At 39.6% G+C, this 27,023-nt stretch overlaps 1 protein-coding gene across 2 annotated transcripts in view; it reads right to left on the bottom strand.

The window, feature by feature from the left end:
- CHRM3 (cholinergic receptor muscarinic 3) overlaps positions 1–27,023 on the bottom strand; it is a gene marked incomplete at its 3' end in the record, with an annotated part of 322,380 nt that overhangs the window by 56,886 nt on the left and 238,471 nt on the right. The window lies entirely within an intron of this gene.

Genomic DNA, 27,023 nt, shown 5'->3' with positions numbered 1-27,023 from the left:
TAAAGACTAGTGAAGACCAGAGGAGATAAATGAAACATCAAAGGTGTAACTGTACCAAAAGCTTATGCAAACGTGCTATCTTAAATAGTGTAGGAGCTTGTGTTCATTTTCTGCCCTGCCTAGAGGCCATTCAGAAACCCAGCATATTTAATACTGACCAACAACCAGAGTTCTAATATGATCACATTTTGAACATCTCAAAGTGAACATGAATGAGCACAGCTTAGTTTCTACCTACAGCATCATTTCATGCACACATTAGCTGGTGTAATTTATTCTGAATATTTAAGAACAGCTGTGAGAGTCATTGGGCAAAAGTCATTTGTTTCAACTGAGCTGATTCCACTTATGTCTAGTCTGAATTTGACCTGTTATATCAATGTCTATTATCTGAGTAATTATTAATGTCCCAAACAATCACACCTGATGGTATCTCTGCCATCTACTCCACATCACCTGAAGCAATCAATTGGATCATCAGCCTAGACTTGACAATCTAACTTTGCTGTTTTTAAGCAATGCAAGAGAAGATCTGAGTAAGGAGAAATATTATAATCAATGTTCTCTGTGCTAAATCAAACAATTAATTTTGTTTCATGTTAAATGTTGGATCATGTATAGATCATAAGACAAGTTACTTCAATTGCAATTCTGATTTGCCTAATATTGCCTCACTGATTTGACAATCATGTGTGTTTATATACACTTCATACGTACACAAAACATATAATCACACTCTTACAACTAAGGTCACGATCTTGCAATAATCAGTGAACATGCTTAACTTTACTCATGTTGTACTCTGAAAGGAAGTCAAGACGACTAGTTACATGCTTAAGATTAAGCATGTCTGTACGTGTTTGCAGGATTGGGGCCTAAAGTGTTAGAAGTTAAAGGACAGTGGTAAAATGATATAAAGGCAAATTAAAACTACAGGAATAAAACTATATTGCATCTTCAAGCTATAAATAGGAACAGTATATATCATACCATTTTGACATATCCCACATTTCATACACACCCCAAAGTGGAGCCTCTTATAACGATATCATTTCTTTTTCTGAAAATTTTGCTATAAGTGGATGTTCATTATAACTAAGAGAGCCAATGAACAGTCAGTTGTGTCTATTAAGATGGAGTGAAGCAATGTAAGTGTTTCATTATATTTGAATTAACTAAGAGTGAGTTCAACTGTATTTGCAGGAGTTAAGTAGTAGTCCTTATGGGCTTAATAGAAAATGTCCCCACAGACCAAAAAACAATGTTCTCATGCAGCTCCAATGAGCAGTGTTGTGTGTGGATCTGATGACATTTCTGAACCACTATACCATCTCCACATTTCCCAGGCTGTGCACTTGTGATCTGTGTGGGGGACTAAGGAGTAAGAATATCTCAGGATGACATAGCCCTTGTGGTTCAGGTGTTCCTCCTTTGTGAAGAAGAATAGATGGGGGATCTCTATAGTCACAGATCCTCCATATCCAAACCTCTCACTCTACCTCTTTGATCTCTTTGTCACCCAAACCTCCTGTGTACTGAGGAATAAAGGGGTATGCAGATTATTTGACTGGAATCCACAAAACAGCCTCTCTTTCTGCAGAGGGAAGAAGGATGGTTTAGCGGATAAGGCACCAGGCTAGGATGCAAGAGACTTGATTTGATTTCCTATCGCAGGCACACACAGTGCTTAATTTGCCTGTGTTTTGGTTCCCAGTCAGTAAAATGGGTGTAATACTCCCTTCCCTCATAAAACCCCATCAATGATTGTGAGATACTATGGTCATGAGGGCCATAAGAGTACATAACAGAACCTATGAGGCTACAGAAGAGGGTGGGGGAGAATTTACCTGTCAATGAGGACTTGAGGAAATCATACAGTAGTAAAGAAAAACCTTGAAAATCTCCTCAAAAGTTGTATAGTACCTGCAACACCAATGTTCAGTATATGAAGGACAAGTGCACATTCAGTGTCAATTTGCTGTCAAGTGAAGTAGGCTTGGAGAGCAACCAACTCTCTTCCTCAGGCAAGGATGAAAAATAAGATATTTATTATGGAAATAAAATATGTATTTGAAGAAACCAACTGAGGCAAGGAAGAAAATAGTAGTATATTTTATGAAAACTTAAAGACACTGGCAAGTGATCTAGGAAGTGCGCAAATAAATTGGTTAGTCGCTAAGGTGCCACAAGTACCCCTTTTCTTTTTGCGAATACAGACTAACATGACTGCTACTCTGAAACCTGCAGAAATAACGTTACTACCATGTGTATTACTGATCAAAATTAAATTGATTTGAGTTACAGTTGTGGTGTTAGATTTGGAAGTGTTCAGCACACAGAACTGGCACTAGATGTTCAAAACAGCTCAGCTCCCATTTAGGCACCTAAATAAATTCCAGATTGTCAAAAAGTGCTATGTTCTTAGGTTACTTGTAATCAGAAGTTCTTCTGGAGACATTATAAGGGACTAAGTGTTAAAATAACTGCAGAGCTTGACAAACTGTCAATAATGGAACTTGATTACTACGGCATGTTGGTCTGTTCATTGTAAATGTATGTTTTTAATGTTGCAACGGCACATGTGAGTTCCTATGCTCACTGATGCTCTGAAGTACACCCCCATCCCCAAACTGAACACAATTAAATTCTAAAATAACAACTCTGAAATACATGGTGCTTGCTTTGCTTCAATGCTTATATGAGGTGGTGCTTACAGATGGCTATGAGACAGCTGCAACTGAGAAAATTTGTCTTATTTCTTTGACCTTGCCTTCTAAATGAAAAGATGTCTGAATATATAAAAAAGGTGATCTGAATATATACTCAGCAGGAATGTTACATATGAAGATAAGATGATGTAATGGTAGCTCAGAAGTCACTGTATTAAACCTCAAGCATGCCCAGAGTGAACTACCTGTAGTTATTTCCAGAAGCATGAACAGACTTAGTCTGAGCTGAGTGCTCTTCACCTCTTTATTTAACATCCTCTTGTCAAGGAAGTCATGGTTCTTCTCAAACTGTTTACAAAATGTCACATGTTTAAAGTTAGCAGAAGACTTGTGCCTTCCTGCTGGACAAATCTGACTCCTGAGAGCTATAGTAAGCATTTCATTCCTCCAAATACCTTTAGCTGTCTTTGAGAATGTTTTCATTACAAAAAAAAAAAAAGGGGGCGGGGGGAATAGGTTCTTAACTTGGATTAACTGATTCAGGTTACAATATCACTGATGACTCACCAACTCAGCTTTAACTTTGATTAGCAACTCGAGTTAAAGTCTACAGGGAAGACTGGGATTTAATTTAAGCTGCTACACTGAGTTAAAAAACTGAGTTACTGTGTCTTTATTGTTATTCTAACCTGGTAGTTAACACCACACCTTTCTTTTCTTTTCTTTTTTGCATTGAATACATTCTCTTTGAGAGGGAGGGATGGTGAAGAGGGAGAGGGCAACCTTGTGATCTTAGGCATTGGAAGAGGGTTGCAAGACCTGTAAAAGGAATGCCCCTTTCTCTTTTAATGAGGGCAAGGTCAGGGTACCAGATCACTGGGCAGCATCAATCCCAGGAAGCAAAGTGATGACAGTTTAAGTGAAAAGATTTATTCTTTTATTCCCATCTCCCTCCATGGTCAGCAGGAGAGGGAATGCCTGACCTGCACCAGGGCTAGCGATGCATCTCTTTTAGCTCAGGGCTGTCACGCTCAGCAGCCCAGGCAGGTGAAAAAATATTCTGTCATCCAAAAAGTATCAAAACATTATTTAGTTGAATTAAGATGGCTGAATATTGAGAATATTCATGATGTCTGACACTTTTTCACCCCATTCACGAATATCTAGTACTTCATTTGTAATCTTAACTTAGATACTTTATGGAGAACATTTTCAATACAGTATCAGTTTTGTCCTTTTCCTGTTTGAAATACTGAGCCCTCTTTCTCCAATTCCTCTACAGCACAATCCATATTATTTCAAACTCAAGCTATCCCCAAAAACCTTTTTAGAAAGCAATGAGTTAGCGAGGCAAATGAAGCTCTCATTATGAGGCAGAAATCTTTCCTGCATAGCCTTAGACAACTTTTTTATTCTGGGAACATTTGCCAAGACACACCTGTCCTTTAAACAGTACTTTAGGAAGCTTAAAGGGACACCATCAACTTGAAATCTGGTCATTAAAAACAAATGCATTCCAAGTAGTTTCAGGTATAATACTTAAGTCCCTCTGCCAATTTGTGTGGTTTACAATCATATTCCAAATTTTAAAACATCCTTCTTTTTTCCCTGTTGCTGTATAAAAAAACTTAGTCAAACAATAGATGAAACAGGCTAATTATATAAGGGAGACAGTGACACTGAGGTACCCAAAGTGTAGTCAAAATACACGAAGTATACAAACTGAAATAATAGAGAAACATATTTTTCCTGTAATCTGCATGACAGTAAATTTAAGTATTACTTGTAATTACTGTAAGTAAAAATAATTCAACACAGGTGTGATTTTTAAGTTGATAGGGTCCCTTTAACTTCTGTTTGGACAATTATCAAAGGACATCTATGTATGGCCAAATTGGACTCCTTTTGTGGACAACAGGAGAGAAAAATCACTGAAGGGTCCTGACATAAATATCAACTATTGTTTTGTGTTTGTTACTTTTTTCCATGTCTGCTGCCAAGATTTTAAAATTCTCCAACATATTACAATATTTTCCAACCTAACCTACTTGACATTGGCTTATGTAACTATATCAAAACTTAAAATGACATCACTTTGATTTGTATTCCTTAGGGTGAAATTCCACCTCTGTGCAGAGCTCATACAATCCCTGTGCACCATGTAAATGCCATGTAATTGCTGGGTTGAGAGGGGAACCCCAGTATAAATATATTTATTACCAAAATAAAATATCTCCCCCTTCCCAAGAAAACAAAGAAATGATTGAGTGTTTGGAAGTAGAGGAAATATATGCAGGTGTGAACATGGATACAAATAGCCCAAAGAATACAGGATCTGATTCCCCCCTGCCTTGCATCTTGTGTAGTCATTTACACCAGTGCAAAGTGAATGCAAAGGGTAGCACTGTACAACCATTTTGCACAAGTGCAAATGGTGACACAAGGTACAAAACAGCAAAGGATGAGGCTTAGAAATTGTAAGTGCAAATATCTAGGGTGAAATCCTGGCCCCGTTTAAGTCAATGAAAGTGTTGTCATTGACTTCAGTGGAGTCAGGCTTTCACCCCTCCTGAATAAACTTGGGACAATAAATTCCAGATGCAACAAATGCTCAGCATGCATTAATACAGTCAAAACCATGCATAGGAAAGATGCAGTAGACAGAATTTGCCACTTATTCTGGTCCTTAGCTTTGTAGAAAACAGGAAGTTTACCCTGGCTCTGAGACATAGGTTAAGTCTGGTGAACTAGTCCTTCAGCTCTGCTGTCATGCAGTAGATTTTTCATATGAGCAGAACCCTTTGACTTGGACTCTATTTGCTTTTTTCAAGAAGAAGCTCTCCAATAGCACCACATTACATCACTGCATAACTGCCACCTGTTTCTTGAACTACCATGTAACATCTTGGAGTGTAATGTGTTTAAAAACAGCTCTTTAAAGGTAGGTGATCCAGAAGAAATTATTACACTAAAATACATACTGCTAGCAAAGATACTGGAAATAAAATGATGTGAACTCAACCTCCTACCATTACATCATTTCTTTTCTATGACTATGATTCTTCCCAATTGTTCTACAGAAAACACTGCTAGGTTTGAGCCAAATTTTCATTAGACAGTTTATGTTTAAACAAAAGGAGTACCATTCATAAGACAGTAAAAATTACAAGGGATGGTGTATTACTTTTCTGCAAAACGATGGGTCCAATCTTAAGAGATGCTGAGCACCCATAACTCCCACTGAAATAAATGGAGTTACAGTTACTCAGTATTTTTTAGGATTCTGCTTTATATTATGGGCAGGGCTGGTAGTGTGACTATTATTAAGATTGCTTACCTCTTTTCAGTTGCTTACAACTTTGCCAAACTTTAACCATTTGGGCTGAAATTTTCTTTGCCAGAAGTTCTCAGACTGTGGTCATTTGGAAAGATCATTAAGTGGTCCTCAGCAATTTTCAAGTGGTCCGTGAAAAAAAAAAAACTTTGAGAACCACTGTTCTATGCCATGTGTCTACTCAGTCTGATTATTTTATTTATTTATAAATTGACTTGAAATTTCTGGGAATGAGGCTGTGGAAACATACTTTGTTTTGCACATGTTAAAAACCTTGTAAATGACCCTTTTTTTGAGAACCTTTAGTGCATCTAATGCTTTGAAGCAGGGACGTTCCACATTTCTGTGTCAGGGATGTACTTTTGTCATCCCTGTGGAAATCCATCCAAATTTAGTCAACTTATAAACCTTTAACAAAATTTCAGTTTGCACACGATCAGTAGCGACTTGCTAGAACATTACAGCCTAATCCCCTGTAGAGTCAGTCCATGCTGAACATGTGCGACCTGTGATTTTTAAAGGCTTATAACTTTCTCCTCTACTCCCAATGCTCCCCTGCACATGCAGTTTAAACGTGGAAGACATTTAAACCAAATGCAGATGGGACAAGAGTGGAAATGAGTGGAGGCAGGAGGAGTAGATTGGGACAAGGAGCCCAATCTGCCCCAGACAGGGGCAGAGGGAAACTGGAACTGGGAGTTTGCAGGTGGGAGGAGACTGGGACTGGCTGAACAAGGAGACTGAGACTGGAAACAAGAAGGCTAGACCAAGTTGGTGGGGGAGGAGACTCAGACCTGACAGAGAGTGGGGGGGATATTGGAACTGGCTTGGCAAGGAGACTGCAATTGGGAACAAGTGGGGCGGAGGGACGTGAAAGGAGGGAAAACAAATCTGATGGGGAGCCACGGTGTGGAGTGAGAACTCAGACTGTCTATGCTAAGAGACTGGGACAAATAGCCAGGTCATTGGGAGAAACACAGACTGGAGGAGTAGCCCAGGGAGGGAGACTGAGACAGAGAATGTGGGTGAGTGGACGCTTAGAAGGAGAGGGACACAGATTGAACAAGGAGCCAACAGGTGGGAACTGGAAGTGCCTGGGCAAGAAGATTTCAGAGTAGGAGCCAGTGATGTGGGGGAATGGCTGGGCAAAGAGACAAGGACAGGGAGGGGGGTGAGTACATGTGGAGTGGTGATATGGAGACTAGGACTTGTTGGTGAGACTAGGACTATGTTGGAGACTGGGATGGGGATGATAAACCTCAGGAGTGGAAACTGGGACTGGTTAGACAATGAGACTGGGCCTGGGAGAAGGAGACAGGAGTTGGAAAGAGGCAGGTCTGAGACAGCAACAGGTTAGAAGCAAAGGAACAGAAAGAGTCAAGGTTGGCAGAAGAGATTGTGCCCACTAAATAATACGGTTCTGTACAGCCTGGAATGGAAACCAAAAATCCTGACTCTCACCATTCCTCTGCTGTCACCTAATATCTGTGAAACCCTCTGGAAAAGTGTCACACTCTTCTCTAATACTAGACCACATAGAAAATGACAACTTACTAGTGTATTATTATTCCTTTAGTTCAAGTATCAGAGGTCATGTGATGGATCTAAAGGTTCCAATCCTACTGATGAACCATGAGAGTGTCAATATGATGCTACACGGCTGACTTTCTGATTTTTCAGTTTGCTTTTTTAAAAAACCTAGGAAATTACACATGCATGTGCATGCACCTACACACACACACTCCCCAAAAACAAAACAAAAACTCTTCTGAAAATAACTTTATTAAGCTTCTTCTAATATTACTTAGCTTTTGAATGCTTGATTTTCAACCTTACCAATGATCTTTTAACATAGATTTGGTGTGTGTAATTTTTATATCTAGAGATCATTAAAGATATGGCACACAAGAGGTTTCTAGGAAGCTTTTTGAATTAGGGATTCTATGCTAATTTTGTCCATTTATTTATGTGTTTAGATTTATGCTGTGAATATACTATGTGGCTCTTAAATTGCATACTTTAGTCTATTTTCCATTCTTTATTCATGGAAGATGCTCAGCCATATATTAGTAGGTGAAAAGTTGTAATTATAATTTAATGTAATAATAACTAATACTACTACTAATAATAAATACAGTTTACAAGCAAATTATACTATGGAAATGTAGCATGAAGGATGTGGGAGGAACTGAACAACTTTTTCTCAATGGAAAGGCCTTTAAGAAACACAGGCTGAGAATACTGATTTCTGATTAGTAATAACAACATTGAAATATCTTCCAATGTAACATTTGGCTTAAAGTCCTTTATTGATTGCCCTGAAGTGCCACTAGAGAGTATCACTCAGACAGGGACTGCTAATCAGAAAATTAATGTAAATCCTCAGCAGGAATTTTACGCTTTTGAGGAAATGAACGATACATTGAATGTTCCTGGCACAAAAATTCAGTCATTTTCAATTTATCATCAGTCTTTTGATAACACAGAGGCTGAATTACAATAGTTCAGATTGTAAAAGAAACATAAAAACATCTTTGGTGAGTGAAGGAAGTTCCTGCATTAGTTAAAACATGTATTGATCTTGCAGGCCTAGAGAAAGTGTTATTAAAATGACAGAGCAAATTAACTTGTTTGATAAAACATCTGACAGGCTCCCTGGATCATCTGACTATTTTAAATAGTAATGATAGCTCTTCAAGAATGCCATTCTTCATAACTCATCTTAGTAATTTTCCAAACAAATACTAATTGCTGATTTCCCAGTTTAATTGATTTGTTTTATTCATGTTCATAGATGTTTTCTTCTTCTTCTCTCTGATTGTTTGTATTGCTTAATGTAAAAACAATAGTACAAATTAGCTACAGCAGCTTTTTACCAGGAAATAAAAATATAAAATAATATTCATGTCAATATCACACCAAAACTAACATACTTGTTGTACAGTCTAGCTTGCTGATGAATTGAAGCTTTAGGCCAATGTAAGTTAGGCACCTAAATATAAGTAGACTGATAATCAGAGACGCTGAGCCACGACCTCTTAATGATGTTAACAATTCCATTGTGTAAAGATTGGATTGCAGATTCTCCACTGCACAGCAGAGACAGGGATGGTATTTTTGCCATTCCACATCTGTCCCATGGAAACCCTTCCTTTTGCAGCATTTCTGCAGGGGCAGCGCTAATATAAAGGAGTCTGCTTTCAGCCTCTCAGCATTCCCTTGACACCACAGGAATCCACTGCAGCACAGTTTCCTTTTGGGTTATAATTACCTCATACCTGGCACTAGTTCCACCTGCCTCAAACAAAAGGACACATTTAGAAAGAGTTATTATTCACAGCAACTACTGTGTGCTGAACACTTTATGTCCTTGCGCTGCTTGCTTGGCATAGGCTGAGAAACAAAATGGTGAGCAATGGCAAAGTTCCAAACTGGGAAAACGTCACCTACCAGCTTATAACAGATGCCAAAAGTTTTATAAGCTTAAGTGCTCCAAATCTCAAAAGTAATCTCCTGATAATTACCAGCCACTGACCTCCTCTTCTAGAATCCCCATTCCTTCCATTATAGATGTCAAGGTTCCTCCCCCACTCTGAACTCTAGGGTACAGATGTGGGGACCTGCATGAAAAACCTCCTAAGCTTATCTTTACCAGCTTAGGTCAAAACTTCCCCAAGGTACAAAATATTCCACCCATTGTCCTTGGACTGGCCGCTACCACCACCAAACTAATACTGGTTACTGGGGAAGAGCTGTTTGGACGCGTCCTTCCCCCCAAAATACTTCCCAAAACCTTGCACCCCACTTCCTGGACAAGGTTTGGTAAAAAGCCTCACCAATTTGCCTAGGTGACTACAGACCCAGACCCTTGGATCTTAAGAACAATGAACAATCCTCCCAACACTTGCACCCCCCCTTTCCTGGGAAATGTTGGATAAAAAGCCTCACCAATTTGCATAGGTGACCACAGACCCAAACCCTTGGATCTGAGAACAATGAAAAAGCATTCAGTGTTTTACAAGAAGACTTTTAATAAAAAATAGAAGTAAATAGAAATAAAGAAATTCCCCCTGTAAAATCAGGATGGTATATATCTTACAGGGTAATTAGATTCAAAACCATAGAGAACCCCTCTAGGCAAAACCTTAAGTTACAAAAAAGATACACAGACAGAAATAGTTATTCTATTCAGCACAGTTCTTTTCTCAGCCATTTAAAGGAATCATAATCTAATATGTACCTAGCTAGATTACTTACTAAAAGTTCTAAGACTCCATTCCTGGTCTATCCCCGACAAAGACAGACTATAGACAGACACACAGACCCTTTGTTTCTCTCCCTCCTCCCAGCTTTTGAAAGTATCTTGTCTCCTCATTGGTCATTTTGGTCAGGTGCCAGCGAGGTTACCTTTAGCTTCTTAACCCTTTACAGGTGAGAGGAGCTTTCCCCTGGCCAGGAGGGATTTCAAAGGGGTTTACCCTTCCCTTTATATTTATGACAATAGACTTTACACTTTTTCCTAGAATTCTGAGACATTCTTCTCCCCACCCACAAATTTAGAAATTCATGGATAAATCTTCTTCCTAGCACCCAGCTTCAGTAGCACAAACTTCGTAAGAGGAGGTAACTGGAATCGCCTGCATTAGCTGGAATAGATACTGTAGCTCTACCAAGCCTGCCACTTCATGTAGGAAGGCATGTGGGGGAAGCAGACAAAGAAGGATCAGATGATCTGCCTAGCAGCAGGTTCTTTAGTTCTTCCTCCATCCTTTCTCATCCTCAGTCCTCTCTGATTTTGATCTCAAAGGGAACTCCCCACAGAGCTGTCTTCTGTGCCCCCGTGTGGTCTCTGAGGTTCCACTGCCAGAAGCCCCAAGGGTTAGAGAGATCCCATGGGTTGAGAGAGCCTTGGAAAAAAGGATTTGCTTTCTGTCTCAGTGCTTGTTAAACTGATCTCTGCTCGAAGAACGGTATCTTTAAAATAGGTCTGAAGAAAGAGAGTAGTATTGAAAGGCAGCACATGTAATTACCACACCCAGCTGGAGCCAGGAACTATAACAGGCATAGACCACATCATATATTTGACTAGCTACTGCCCTCAATACTAGTTAAGAACAGATATAGAATCAGGGCATGTACCAGCAGACTTTGCACCATGTACTGTGGCTTCACCATCAGGGCAAGAGCGCTATTACGTAGAAGCCTAAACAATGTACTATATGCATTGGTTACAGCTTGGGTCATCTCATGGGTCATTGGGTTTAAATGATTTAAAAAAAAACCCAAAACCTCCAGAATTTTTTTCCTTTTGGCAAAACTTCAGCCTGAACATTCAAAAACATAAACATGAACTGTGAACAATCCTATGTGCAGTTGCTTTTAAACTTGTAGGCCCATAACAGAAATGTTTGATTATCTAATTAGTGTTTTAAGTCTGTTTGATGCATTTTGTTGTGGAATAGTGTGATTCCCGTATTTTGCCTTTATTTCTGGGCAAAACATTTTTTATTCATGGGTAGTTACATGACATTATGTGAGTTAAAAATATCCAGTTTATAAGCAAACACACACCAGGTCTCCATATCACCCATTTAAGGGCCTATATCTGAAAAAAATAAACAAACAAAAAATGGAAGACATCAGTACACTTAGTAGGGTGAACAAAAGGTAAGTCTCTGTAAGCAGGTAGCATTTCCACTCTGATCCTAACACATACAAAGGTTATTGCCCGTATTTACCTGTTTCATGTCATTTTCTTTTATTGTTGACTTAAAACCTAAAACCTCAGCATGAATGTCACCCTAGTCTTATAGTTTTTCTCTGCAGGACCACTCTGTCCCTGGCCTTAGTTCCCTCTGCCTCACAGAGACATTCAGACCCATTTACACTGCTGACTAGGAACTAAGAAGACCCATCTGGACTGGCTTCCAAGGTAAGTCAGTAGAATGGCTCCATATCTTTATACAGTTTCAGCAGCTGAAGCCTTGTCACATTCTGATACACTTCGTTACACAGGTTTAAAGAGCTACTCCATTCATACTCAGCTAAGATGCTTAAGATGCTGTGCCACTCCAAAACAATGAGGACAACAACAACAGATAACACATACATTAATATATCATGAAATATATAGTCCTAGTTGTGCCATCAAAATCATCTCACAAAGTCTAATTTTAATGATGCAAGCTGAGGGTTAGGGCATCAGATAAGGCACAAGGAAAACTCCTAAAAATGAAAACTCCAGTTTGCACATATTTTCCCCTAGTGATAAAGAACAAGAGAAGATAAACAGAAATCCAGAGAGTATGTAAGCAGAATCGCTCTGAAATAGCCTTCCATGAGGCATCAGTGAGTCATTAAATGAAGAGTGCCTGCTGTTCTGCATCTGCCAATTGCCTTCCTTTGGCTTTCAACTATACTCACTATGCTGTGTAAATGTAACAATCATTTCTCCTCTGAGACCAGAAGCCAGCAACTTCAGAATCAAAAGGAAATAAAATATGGACAAATAAACAGGAAACTACAGAACAAACAGACATCCGCCTGCAGAAGGAAGCTGCCCCTGAACACATAATCCTAAAATAGTCCCCTTTCTATTCTAAAATATCTTAGTCTAGTGTTTCTTTAAATAAGCAATAGTTTTCAATATTCAATTGTATGTACATTTAATTAGAATCTAGTTATGTACAGAGAGGTGAAAAGTGAAGGGATGGCTTTATAATCTAACCTTGCATCTGAGGATATTATATCTACCAATAAAGGGCCAAATCCTGAAGTTAATCTGATTTTACTCACAGCTAAATCAGACAAAACTCCCACTAGCTTCAAGGGTAGTTATTTCACAGTTAAGTCTCCATAAAGTTGATGAGCAGCTCGCAAATAAACAAAGACATGAGCTACGCCCACAAGGGTGGACAATCTTGATTTAACTTGACACTACAAGTGAGTTCAGAGAGTGGAGCAAGGGTGAAGAAAGAGAGGGACAAGCATCACAATAACAAAATCATATGAAACTATCCGAGAAGAGATGTCATTGAGATAATGAGATGAGAGACTGAAAGGTAGAAGGCAGGTCCAGAGTGAAGAAATGTATCTGAGAGTTGTTGGCATAGATGAGTATTTAAGGATGAGGTCAGTCAAGGATGAGAGAAGAGAATGAGACAAAAAGCTCTATTTTTGGATATTCCTGTATATTTTATATTACTTGATTTTGCAATAAGCCATGGTCCACATCTGCTTGCTATACACTTTAACATTACAATCTGAAACAATGCCCTGCACAGACTCATTTAATCTTTCCAAGTGGCCATGCTGCTCTGACCTCTTTAATACCATTCGCTCCCATGGCAACCTCTCTCAGACTTTAAATCCATGAACAAACTGCTCTTGAAACTGTCCAGTGGGTAGAGCAGTGCCTTGTGACATTTACCCTCACAACCCTATAACATTCCGGAGGAAAAGGGGGGCTTGGGAGATATTACACTGATTGGCTGTAGCACATTGATTTCCACCACAGAAACCTCATAAATATTTGTTTTGGTGATTATGGGCAACATCTTTTTAGAATTAATAGTCTAAAGATCTCTGAGGGACACATTTTTGGCAGGCTCACATATTCCATGTGCTTGGTTATTACATTTACATACAATTACTACATATTTGATGACATTTTGAAATGACTAAACATGCAGAGATACGTGAGCAAAAGTCAAAGGAATCTTTTGAAAAATTTGGCCCAGAAAATATAGCCAAAGCTGTCCTCCTCTACTATTCTGATTAGTATCTCTGTATGAACACTGCACTGCACTACTTAAACTGCTCAATCAATGCAAAGCCAAAAGATTCAGAGTTAAGAATAACATTTTAAAAATCCAAACATATTAAGATAGGAAAATGCAAAGCAAGTGAACCCAAACAACTTGAAATCTGCCCAGTGGTAACACTATATAAAAATCATTTAATTATAATTAAGGCATTTTAGTGCTTTTAGACCCAGATTAGGTTGAATTGATTTTTAAGGCACATTAGATTTTTTTTCTTCCCCCATCACCTCTGGTGTCATTACAGGGCAGAGTAAAGGTTGTTTGAGCGCCCTAACTGTTTCCATACCTTAACATGTGTGGATTTCTTTTAAGTTTAACTTTAACTATGAATTCCCTAGTTTTTAACCCTTGGTTTTAGGATAATTACAGCATTCTTATAATGTATTTTACTCTAATTTAGTAATAGATACGCTCAACCTTAATGCCATGTTAACTCGTTTTTTGTGTAAAAAATTTAATTAAGCTTCTAATAGCTTCTATAGAACACTGACATCTAAAGGGGCCTGGTATAACTTCAATGAGAACACTGATATCTACTTAATATTCACTTTCACTTAAATCCACAAAGACAAGTGTTAAGGCTTCTTACTCAACAACACATGTAATTGTACCTCATTATTAGAAAAAAGAAAAGGAGTACTTGTGGCATCTTAGAGACTAACAAATTTATTTGAGCATAAGCTTTCGTGGCTCACGAAAGCTTATGCTCAAATAAATTTGTTAATCTCTAAGGTGCCACACGCACTCCTTTTCTTTTTTGCGAATACAGACTAACACGGCTGCTACTCTGAAACCTCTCATTATTAGAGTGTCCTTAGAAAAGTGTGTAACTGATCCAACATGGACCTACAGCAGTGCTTATGTATAGAGTACTGAATACTTAAAAACACAAGTCATTATTGATTGAGCTAAGGAAATCAATCAGAATTAGGTGCACAGGCACTTTTGATAATCCCACTGTGTGCCTAAATATCTTTGAAAACCTGGCCCTTAATCTCTTAGCTGGAATGAGCAGGCTTTTATGCTGACGAGCCACTGGAGGGAACAAAGACCCAGAATCTTAATCTGTGGGGCTACAACTGCAGGAATTTACACACTTTAGAATACTGTATATGCTCTACTACTTAGGGTATCCTCACTGCATTTTCCACTTTATGCATCCGATGAAGTGAGCTGTGGCTCACGAAAGCTTATGCTCAAATAAATTGGTTAGTCTCTAAGGTGCCACAAGTACTCCTTTTCTTTTCGCGAATACAGACTAACACGGCTGCTACTCTGAAACCTACTTAGGGTATGTCTACACTGTAATCGGAGGTATGATTGCACCTTGGGTCGGCGCACCAATGCTAGCTAATCTGGCTCAAAATAGCAGTGATGGTGTGGGGGTCCCAGCTTCAGCAGAGGCTAACAAGTGCAAGTACATACCTAAGGGGAGTAAGTGGGCTTTTCAGCCCTCACTGAAGCCTGTGCCACTGTGTCTTCACTGTTATTTTTAGCAAGCCAATTAGATTAAAGCTAGTGCTGGCATATCTATTTATGCTTCAATTACACCTTTGATTAGAGTGTAGACATACCCTTAGAATAAGCAGCATTTTTGCATATGGTTTATTTAAAGCAAAGACTATTCACAGTTATGGAGCCTGAAAATGAAATCTGTCCTATAGAAAGGGAGGGTCCTTTTTACACAAACTCAGTAGTGTTACCCCTGCAGACGGGTTGGACTTTAAAGTGCCAGGGGCTTGATTCTACATAGCATGCTGCTCAGGCACAGTGGAGAGGGAGCTAGTGGTGAGGAGCCCTTGGTCCTCAGCTGCTTAGCTCCAGCATAAGTTAACATCCCTTCCTTCTGCCTGAACCCTAACCCTACCCTTACCATACCCACCCCCAACATGCCCCTGCCCTCCGTTGTGCTGGAAGGAGGAATTCTGGCCATCTATACACTAGTGGAGATGCCACTGCAGAGGTGAACTCTCCAAGGACAAACTCTTGCCATGTAAATTCACTTTGTGGCATGTAAGCATCAAGTGATGCACAGTGAACTCGGTGGACGAGAGAATCCAGTCCTAGGCCTATAACTGCTTGTCACTCTCCTTAAGACTTAAGGGTCAGAAACCTCTTCACCTCACTGTGCACACTGCTCCCCAGCCAGTAAATTTAACAAGAAGCACCAAGTTGTAAAAGGTAGCAGCATGCTGGGTGACCATCGACTTTAAGGGGCTAGTACAGGTGCAGGGGCGTGCTGTACATTGTAGGAAGGGAAGGCAGCAACTAAACGGTGGCAGTTCAGAGTTCTCAGTGGAGTAATCATTTTTTGAACTACCTACAGCACCAAGGTTACAGCATTTGCTTTAAAGCAACCAGTCCTAAAGAAACACCTGATATTCAAAGAGCAAAAACATAATTTATTATAATGAGATGATAAAATGTGTCCCTCAGTGATCTTTATGCTAAGGAACTTGAATCATATGTCTTTTTTCTAACTGAATAATAAAAATTAAAGACTTTCTGTAAAACAACAGTCATTAATCTTGCTGAGCAAAGGTAAAATATGTTGGATATATTACAGCACTTCTTTAAATTCAAATATGTTAGCAGACTCTCAGACTCCACATGCATCAATTCCAGAAATGACACACCTACAGTTGTAAACCAGCTGGCACCTGAAATTTCAATAAGTATCAGCTCACAAGTGCATGTCATTTTAATAATTTTCTTTTGGAGGAATCCTTTAGGTTTTCATAGTCTGAGAATTTTGGAAGTTAGGTAATAGGAAGGAAAAATCTGGTATATAAAATGCAATGTTTACAAATTACTTTTATTAGCTAATCTTGTAAATTAATTCTAAAATACTGTAAGGAAAATTGCATACTGTACAGCTAACATGTCATGCAATGCAGACAATAATATTAACATGTTGCATTGCTGCAATACTTGCCACCAGAGGTTCTCAACGTGGTTGATAAATATGAAATCTCAAAAGACATAATTTTATAGGTGGGTAAAAGAAGGCTCTGAGAGGTTAAGGCCCAAATACATTTTCAAAAATATCTACTAATTTTGGATGGCCATCTTGAGATAGCTAGGTCCTAATTTTCAGAAGTTCGGAGTACCTATGGCTCCAGTGAAATCAATTTTTTAAAAAGGGACAAAAACTACCATAGGGGGACAGATGTATTCCATTACCTATGTACAATATGGCAGAGAACACAGGGCTGGCTGGAAAACAACAATTCTGTTTTGCAAAAAAAATTGAGGTTTTAAAATTTGTTTTCATTTTCCATCAGAACAAAATTGAGACCATTCAACATTTTTTGTGAAAAAAATTGAGTGAAGGTGAGAGCAAGAGAGAGCTAGCTAATAGCTTAGTAGTTAGGGCATTTACCTGGGATGTGAAGACGTAGGTTCAAGTCTTGGTTCTGAAGGATTCAGAGGATGGGCGACCAGACAGTCCATCCTGGTCCAAACCTTTGACTAAATGCTCACCAAAACTGGTACATTTCCACAAAACAGCACTTTCTGATAGAAAATATCAGCTCTACCTACCAATTTATTAGACAGGTGGTGCTGTGCCTCGCTATTTGGAATGTCACTCTGTTTACCCGAACTGCAAATTTCCTCCCATTATTTTTCCCTTCTGGTGTCCCAAAATTAATGTGCCTTTGAAATAGTTTTGTGTGGAAAATGGTTTTAATTTTTTAATTAAAACTTCTTGAAAATAACTTGTTGCAATAATGACAAAACTGTCATCTCTATGGATGAACAAAAAATCTACCTTAAGGTAACATACTTCTGAATTCAGGGTCTGAGCTACTGGTATAGCAAAAATGTTTCATTTTCTTTGTTGAGAAACCACTTTGCTTTCTACTCAGGATACTCAGTCACTTTTACCATTGATCTATTTATCTACCTATCTTGATCTTTTTCAAAGTATTCTAATTTTAAAATACAAAGCAAAGAAAACTGGCCTTTTACATCTCTCCAACATCAATTCAAAGCAAATCCACTCAATGGATTTCGAAGAGATTTTTATTTTAGACTTCTGTTTTCTCTAAAAAATGGTCATTCTTCCATCAGATGAAAACTAAACCGGATAGACTCAGAACAGATGCATATAAAAAACCCTCAACTTTTACCATTTGATTTTTAACAATTTCCCTTGTACCCTGTAGTTTAAATAATCCTCTACTTCAATCTTTCAGTTACTCTGACATGTGCTGCTGGATAGACATGGAACCATCTTCCAGGAGACTTACTGATTTTGTGAAAAATGCATTTTGTGATTTTACAGAAGGCTATAAAACTGTCGCTACTCATATGATGAGATTCTTAATGGCACCTTACCTTGGGCCTGTTTCTCCTTCCTCTATCCCCTGAGCCATTTCCCCCTATGCTCCCTCGTAATTTTACTGAGGGTTCATAAATCCTTTTATCTTCCTTTATAAACATAGACCTGAACCTATTTCACTGAGCGTACTCAGCACTACAGAAAAGTTAACCTTACGACGGGTGCTTCACTGGCAGTCCTATAACAGCAGCACAATACTAATCTCAATGTCACAGAGTATATCTGCAATGCAGTAAGGAGGTGTGACTTCAGTACAGGTAGACATGTCTGAGCTAGCTTTGGTCCAGGTAAATCTAGGGTAACCCAAATAATAACAGCCATGAAGCTGCAGAATGGGTGGTGGCTGCTTGTGTTATATACTGACGGTCCTGAGGTGGGTGGGATTAGCTGTTGCAGCCATTTGTGCTGGCCTGGCTTCACTGCTGTTTACCTGAGCTAGCTAGCTCAGAGCTAGCTCAGATATGTCATAGAATCATAGAATATCAGGGTTGTCCACACATGCTGCAGCCATACCCTAAGATTGCAACCTGGATTTACCCATAATGTGCATAATTACATCCCTGAGATGAAAGGCCTCTGACTGGAGCTTTGACACCAGGTATTTTCACCATGAAGAGTTTAATTTACATGGGATCCCTTTAGTCATCAGTAGGTGTCAAGGTTCCTCCCCCACTCTGAACTCTAGGGTACAGATGTGGGGACCTGCATGAAAAACCTCCTAAGCTTATCTTTACCAGCTTAGGTCAAAACTTCCCCAAGGTACAAAATATTACCCCCGTTATCCTTGGAATGGCCGCTACCACCACCAAACTAATACTGGTTACTGGGGAAGAGCTGTTTGGACGCGTCCTTCCCCCCAAAATACTTCCCAAAACCTTGCACCCCACTTCCTGGACAAGGTTTGGTAAAAAGCCTCACCAATTTGTCTAGGTGACTACAGACCCAGACCCTTGGATCTTAAGAACAATGAACAATCCTCCCAACACTTGCACTCCCCCTTTCCTGGGAAATGTTGGATAAAAAGCCTCACCAATTTGCATAGGTGACCACAGACCCAAACCCTTGGATCTGAGAACAATGAAAAAGCATTCAGTGTTTTACAAGAAGACTTTTAATAAAAAATAGAAGTAAATAGAAATAAAGAAATCCCCCCTGTAAAATCAGGATGGTATATATCTTACAGGGTAATTAGATTCAAAACCATAGAGAACCCCTCTAGGCAAAACCTTAAGTTACAAAAAAGATACACAGACAGAAATAGTTATTCTATTCAGCACAATTCTTTTCTCAGCCATTTAAAGAAATCATAATCTAACACATACCTAGCTAGATTACTTACTAAAAGTTCTAAGACTCCATTCCTGTTCTGTCCCTGGCAAGCGCAGCATACAGACAGACCCAGACCCTTTGTTTCTCTCCCTCCTCCCAGCTTTTGAAAGTATCTTGTCTCCTCATTGGTCATTTTGGTCAGGTGCCAGCGAGGTTACCTTTAGCTTCTTAACCCTTTACAGGTGAGAGGAGCTTTCCCCTGGCCAGGAGGGATTTCAAAGGGGTTTACCCTTCCCTTTATATTTATGACAGTAGGGATAGTTAAAGAAAAGTATACTGTTGGGACTGCAGTGAAGAAAACAAGATTCCTTAGGTTTAAAATAATAATCGGCAGTAGATGTTTCTAATTTTCTACTGCTAACCAACATCTCTATCAAATACCCTCATCACAAGACAGGTATGATTATAGACCAAATTTTAGGCCTGTTCCACACAAACCTAATGGAAGGGCTAATTTCCCTTCCATTGGAAATTATTTAAATTCAAAAAGGTGTATTATAAAATGTGGGTTTTAGAGAACTTTACTAATGTCGAAGAAAAAAATCTTACAATATTTATAATTACCTTTACCATTATTAGTTTTCTTGTGTCCTTCATTTGGCGGGTTTGTTCCACTTTATGAACCATACACAAGTTTAAACACAGGAAGAGTTCTGTTTATGAGAAAATTTGCAGACATGGATTAAGGACAATTAGGAGTGGCTCACCTTTGGGAAGTACTTTTTTGTAACATGGATTTTTCCAACATGTTTTTCTTTGTTGGAAATTTGTGTGAATCTGGTGCTCATACAAGGGAAGGATTAAAAGCTTTAGCTAGAGCTATGGAAGGCACTGCACACTCTTCTCCAAATAATTCTGGCCATGCACCTTCATTCTTACCCTGCAACTCTCCTGCTAAACTAATCCTTTGCCTTTCTGACAAGGTTTACTATTGTAACTGGTTAGTGGCTTTCTGATAGGTATAAATGTCAACAAGGATCTAAGGCACTAGTCTGAGACCACTACACTTGTCCTAACATATATAAATATTTTATAAAATGACTTTAGTTGTCATGAAAGTTGCCAAATTAACAGCCCTGGAAACTGTTAGATCACTATGCTTTGCTTTTTAAAATCTGTTTTACTAAGCTAGATTGTGTATGAGGTGGTTGACTTCACTCCAAAATTATAAAGAAATCAACTAATACCCAGGTTGTGGTTGGCCTTCTGTGCTGTAAGAAGGGGCAAAGAACACATGGAGCTTTCTCAGCTTGTGCCCCTGCACAAGTGCCAAGCTCAACTACAGCCCTTGCAATTTCTGAGGATATAACTGGATTAGGAAAAGAGGTTGAGGTTAACCTCAACTTTTCCCCCAGTATAGATATAGGTTAACAATACTTTTACCTTGATTTAGCTGCCCAGGACACTCTAGTGGGGAACCTATAGTTTGGATGATTTAGTTGGGGATTGGTCCTGCTTTGAGCAGGGGGTTGGACTAGATGACCTCCTGCGGTCCCTTCCAACCCTGATATTCTATGATTCTATGTAAACCAAGATAAAAAGTGTTGTTAACCTGCATTCACTCTAGAAAAAAAAGTCATAACTTCAACCTCTTTTCCTAATATAGAGAAAATCCTACTTTTGCCGTAAGTGCTAGCCACCACACCAATTAGGGCAAGTAGTAGTGAATGCAGACTGGCTGGGTAAAGCTGGCCAGAAGTGGAGCCGATGGAAAAGACAACATCCTTTCAAAGTGTAGCACAGTACCTCTCTAGTATGTACAATTCCCAATTCCTGGGAAGAATTCACTCTGAATCAGCCAGAATTCTTACTGTGGATGCAACTACCCATTAGAATGAAATGCATGACTTAAAGCAACAGTCTAGTCCTAAATATGGTATGTATTCATGGCTGAAGAAAACCTTTCTAAAACTCCAGAATCATTAAATAGATTATAGGAAAATGCATAGGAATTTAGGGGCTGATCCAAAGTCTAATGAAGTCAATGGGAGTCTTCCTAGAAATTCACTGAAGTTTCATACATATCAAGTCCCAAGTTCAGCTTTTCATGTTTCTCCTGCAAGAGTTAATAGAATCACTAGTGTGATAAGGATAATGCATTCCTTGAACATTTGTAGCCCTTATTGAAGGTTCCTTCCCCGCTTTCTGAGGATCTTCCAACTTCTGACAGTTGGGAAATTGTCAGTGCTTAAAGTCTTTGTTTCAGAGAAAAAGTAAAACTTTCACTTTAAAAAGTAATACATCTGACGTAAGATTTTTTCCTCAAAATTTTTTTTAACATTTCCTAACTGTTACCAGGTGGGAAACAGTAAGAATGTGTGGGAAAGTAGGGGAAAACTTACAACTTTTAAATGAAAAAAATGTTTTTTTAAACATGTAGTCAAAAATGAAAGTTTCCCGTGAAACCCTTATTTTCAGATGAGACTTTTCAACTCTAGGCCTGAGTGAAGGGTGTGAAGGTTTTATTCAGTGCCTGCTAAAGGGCCATCACATGGTGGTAAATGCCCTGCTACTGTTTTGTGTGGGATGAACACTATAAGTAGATGGGAAGTTTGTTCAGTTGTTTGAATTATTTTTTAAAAACTTTTTACAAACATGAATGTAGGATGTTTGGAAGTTCTTTTTAGAGAGAAAATGTCTATTAAAGTTTGTTAAATATAGTGCTGTCTCCAGTATTTCCTATCATGCTACTTTAAAAGAGTAGCTGTTGAAAGTAATATATACACCCTGTCTGTGACTACGTAAATCAGGAGGAATCCACAAATTTTGCTAGACTCACTTAAAAAAAATGGCAAGAACCTACATGATTTTTCCATCAGGAGTTATTTCTAGCCACTCTTAGGGCATTCCATGGATGCTGCAATTCTCTCTGTGCTGACATTAACAATAAATAAAGGTGCTGTTAAATGTACATGTGAAATGCATATGGTTAGCACCAATCACACGGAGATAAAGCAAAGTAAGAAAAGAGTTTCCCTTTGTTACAGGAGCGAAACAGAACTTTGCAGAGGGAACAAGGAGAACAGACTTTAAAACAAAATCCATGAGCTAATTTTTCATTCTGTTTTGTGTTTTAAAAAAGCCCTTTGGGCTTACTTACACAGTGCTTTAGTCCACTCCAGAAGGGTGTACATTTTAGTCCACACTAGTGTGTCACTCACTAACTGGCCTGTGTGGACTCTGCTGGCATGCATTAGAAGTTCCCTAGTGTGTATTAATGTAGTTCTCTTTCAAACAGCACTTCATTAAGGCTCATTAGGGAACTTTTAGTGCACACCAGCAGGATCCACATTGTGTAGCAGGCTTCTGCAGACTTAGATTTACACCCCTGTGGTGTAAAGCACTGTGTAGACAAGCCCTTAGTTATCAGTCAGTTATATAATCTATTAACTGAATTGTGGCTTTATTCCCAAAGGGCCAGAATAGAGTGGTGCTGCCCCATCAGTAGAATGGGGAGAAGACTGTGACTGAGAGTCACAATATGGTCCCCAGTTCACCTCTTGCTCCAAGGTGGGGGAGAGAAGTAATACTTACCAGCTATGTACCTGTCACAGATCATTTCCTCCAGTGTAGAGGGTGGAACCTAGGGTCCACTCACACCCACTGGTCTTGCCCACCTATTCCCCACCCAGGATGGGGAGAAGCAGGCTCCCGGAGGCTGCTCTCACTCTCTCATTGCTACTCATGTGACATATGTAACCAAAGCAGAGGAGAAAAGATGCACTTACTCCCTTGGTCCCCTGCATGAGTGCATTAGCTGGACAGTAGTTTGCCCCTATGACAGGCAGATACATGCATTTTTGGTATTTAATTTTAAAGGCTGTGCAGCAGGACAAAAAGCATACTTTAGAGTAAAAACGTCAGTGCCCAAATTTTTTAAATTAGTCATCTAAATAAGCGGTCTGATTTTCAGAAATTCTGACAAGCCACAACTCTAATGACTTCTATAGGAGCTGTAGATAAGGCACCTTATTTAAAGGTCCCTAACTTAACTCTCCTAAATTTGAAAATTTTGGCCAAATTTTATAGTTAAGCTGGGAATCATATAGGTGCAGGATTTTATAATAGTACTATAAGAATAGAGGTACTAATGTATGTCTTGATTTCATTTTACCAGCCACCCTTTTTGAATAGCAGAAAGGAATGACTCTCTGGGACATTGGTAGGAATGCATGCAACAGACTGCCAGTGTCTGTACTGATGTTAAGGCAGGGACAGACCAGAACAATACTTATGATTGATTATGGTCACCCTTTTGTTTCAGGATAAGTTATAATGTCTACTATGGTTTCCTATATGTATTACAAATTAGGCACTCTAGTTAAATATACATGTCTTTGTTTTAAGGTTTAGTAAGAAAAAGAAAGGATTTTGTATTGTGTCTATAATAAATAGATTAGAGAAATGTTGAGGACCTGTGTGCCCGCAAGGGCGGGTGGGAGATACCAGCGAAAAGATGACACTCAGGCCTAAGAATAGTAAACTACGCTTTATTGAAGGACGGAAGGAAGGACTTATGCTCCAATCTGTGTGGAGAGCCCCTAGAACACGCGGAGGGGCTGCAGGGGACTCTGGCTGTTTGGGACAGCTGACCAGGCAGGACTCCGCCTCTTTGGGGAGGGAGAGAGCTGCATCCCCGGCTGGCCCTCCACGGGATGGTGACACCGGTGGCTCGCAAGCTGGCGGGGTTGGTTGCCCTCGCCACATTGCCAGAGCTTGAGCAGGAGCCGGGGGTTACCCCAGTTAGGCTGGAGGAACTGATATCCAAGCTCCAGCTGGACAAAGTAGGACTTGCTTGCGGAAGATTGGCGAGGAGCTAAGTGGTGGACTGAGTACGTGATTGGATGTAAGCAGAAGATGCAGGCAGTTTCAATGAACTTTGTCCAACAGACCCTGCCAAAAGATGTTGTAGCATAGCTCAGCATATTTTTTGTCTGTAAAGAAGTCAGTTTATATAACAAGCATACATTATATATGTAAGACTGTAACCAGCTGCTGACCCCATGTAACCTCGAAATAAGAGTGGAGAATATAGTGCCGCAGAGGACTCCCCCGCCGGTGAAGTCCTGCCTGGTCAGCTGTCCCGAACAGCCAGAGTCCCCTGCGGCATCCTAGGGGCTTCCCGCGCATGACAGATTGGAGCGTAAGTCCTTCCTTCCTTCAATAAATTGTAGTTTATTATTCTTAGGCCTGAGTGTCATCCTTTCGCTGGTATCTCCCCCCGCCCTCCCGGGCACAACCTGAAGCCCCAGTGTGAATTGTTTTAGTTATAAGATTTAGCAAAACTTAATTTACAATGTATTCTGTATACCTTTGAAGGTTTCTGTGAGAGACTGTTTGTGTGAATGAGGAATACATACATCAGGAAAAGATAAGGTGTGAAAGCCATCACAAATGTCCAGATGGTCAAGAAAAAGTGAGAGACTTGGCAACACCAGGAGACAATCAGGAAATATCCATTGTATCTGAGGCTAAACATGTTAGCGGCATTGACGACCTCATAGGTGAGGCAGGCACCACCGAAGGCAAGACAACAAATAAGAGATAATGATATGAAGCCCAACAATAACCATCAAATGATAACAGCAGAAAACCCCAAGATTTCTACCACTTAAGGACTAATGATTACAGGATGACATTGCAAAATGCATGGACTCAAATGGGAATTTACAACTATAAAGATGGGGTGTTTTGCCATGGAACTCTGGGTTCAGTCCTGCATCGGATCGCGACCGACAGAGCCTAGCTGCTCACTTGTGCTCAATCTAACTGACCATTAGATTGACTTGAGCTACAACAGACTGGTAACTATAAAGACCATCTGCAGGACTTGTTTGTGTGTATGTTGTGTCACTGAAAAGCATATGCTAACTGTTATATTTTCAATAAATATGGCATATTCGCCTTCTCTCTTATAAAAGATCCCGTGTGCTTTGTATAGCATAACAATCACGGCAATACCACTGAAGTATAGTTAACTCATCTGCAGTTATCCTACCAGTCCCTTGAAGGCTAAGAGTAAAATACATTCAAATATGGAATGCTTCCCTCATTTTAAAAGCAGCTATGTGGAAACCCAGGGCCGGTCCACAACATTTTGGCACCTGACACGGGGAGCTTAAACAACACACCCATGCCCTCTCGCTTGGGCCAAAACTTTGAAAGGGTCTCAGTTCTGCCTTCTTCCTGTTCTGCTCCTCTCATGGTACTGCTCTGCTACTTACCGCAATAAAGGAGAACTAACAACTTAAAATGCCTTGTTCAAAAATTTTAAGTAACACTTAACTTTCTAACGCCTGAACAGCAAATGAAACTTTTCTTGTCTACATAGTAAACACTGGCACTTGTATCTGTTTGAATAATCAAAGTGGTGCTTTCCATGCCTTCTTGGTTGCAATGGTTTGAACTGCTTCCTGCTGAAGGTCCACAGTCTGGGCCAGCTCATGCTCTATTGAGATGGTTGCAAGGTCGACCAGCCTCTCCTGTGTCATTGTGGAGCGCTTTTATTAACTTCAGCTTGGAGAAGCTGTGTTCTCCACTAGCAACTACAGGAAATGCTAGACGTGTGCGCAGAGCAACAAAAGCATTTGGAGAGAGGGTGGTCATCTTATTTGTGCACATATATTCCAGAACAGCCTTTGGAGTTGATCCTGCTGAACTGTATCTTGAAAGGGCTTTCAGTTCATCACCTAAATCACTAGCATCAATATTGTGCATGGCATCGTGTGTCAACACTGTCTCTAGTGCCCTACATTGCTGGTGTGGGTTGTATGATATTCCAGAACTCCTCACTATACTCCACATCCGAAATATACTGCTGTGTTTCTTGAGCTGCATGAAACGTTCTTCAACTCACTTGCACAGTATTGCACAGTCTAGCACCTGGTTAAAGAATTCAACTTTGAATTGTTGTTTGGGGTCTCTTATGGGATTATCCTGTGCCTCGTAATCAAATTGTCTTCTTCTTCAGTGACTCTTGTATTCTTGAATGAGTGGGAAAATAGCTTCAGTGTGAAGTTTCTCTGCCAACTTCTGTGCGCTCTTCAGAACGTTTTGAAATCCCTCATCTGACCGGTAAGACTGTAAGTATGACTTTGCTTTGTCCAGTTGTTCCAATGCTCCACATCAAGGCCAATACCTTGGAGTCTCTTGTTTACAACATTTATTTCAAACAGTATGTCATGCCACAACACTAAGTCACACAGAAATTTGAAGTTATGTATGTTTCTGGTGATTCCATTTCCCTCTGCCACTGTTCTCCCATGAACAGTTCCTGTCATAGCATTATCCTCCAAAATGGCAACTATGGCATCATCTGTCTTCCCAATTTGTTGTTTGATAGGCTTTATCACCTCTACTTGACTTTCCCATCGTGTGGCACTCAGTGGTTTCACTGTCAGAGAGGATGTTCCTAGATGTTGTTCAAAATTTGCCATCGATGAGTTCGTGCAGAGAAAAATACATAGATGCTTTGAATAACATTAAAAAAAATCAGCAACCTCACTAGAAGGTGATGCTGCATC

The sequence above is a fragment of the Lepidochelys olivacea genome (assembly GCF_965140295.1).
Source record: "Lepidochelys olivacea isolate rLepOli2 genome assembly, chromosome: 3".
Lineage (NCBI taxonomy): Eukaryota > Metazoa > Chordata > Testudines > Cheloniidae > Lepidochelys > Lepidochelys olivacea.
Note: the sequence above shows the minus strand (reverse complement) of the source record. Positions and strands in the feature narration are given on the sequence as shown.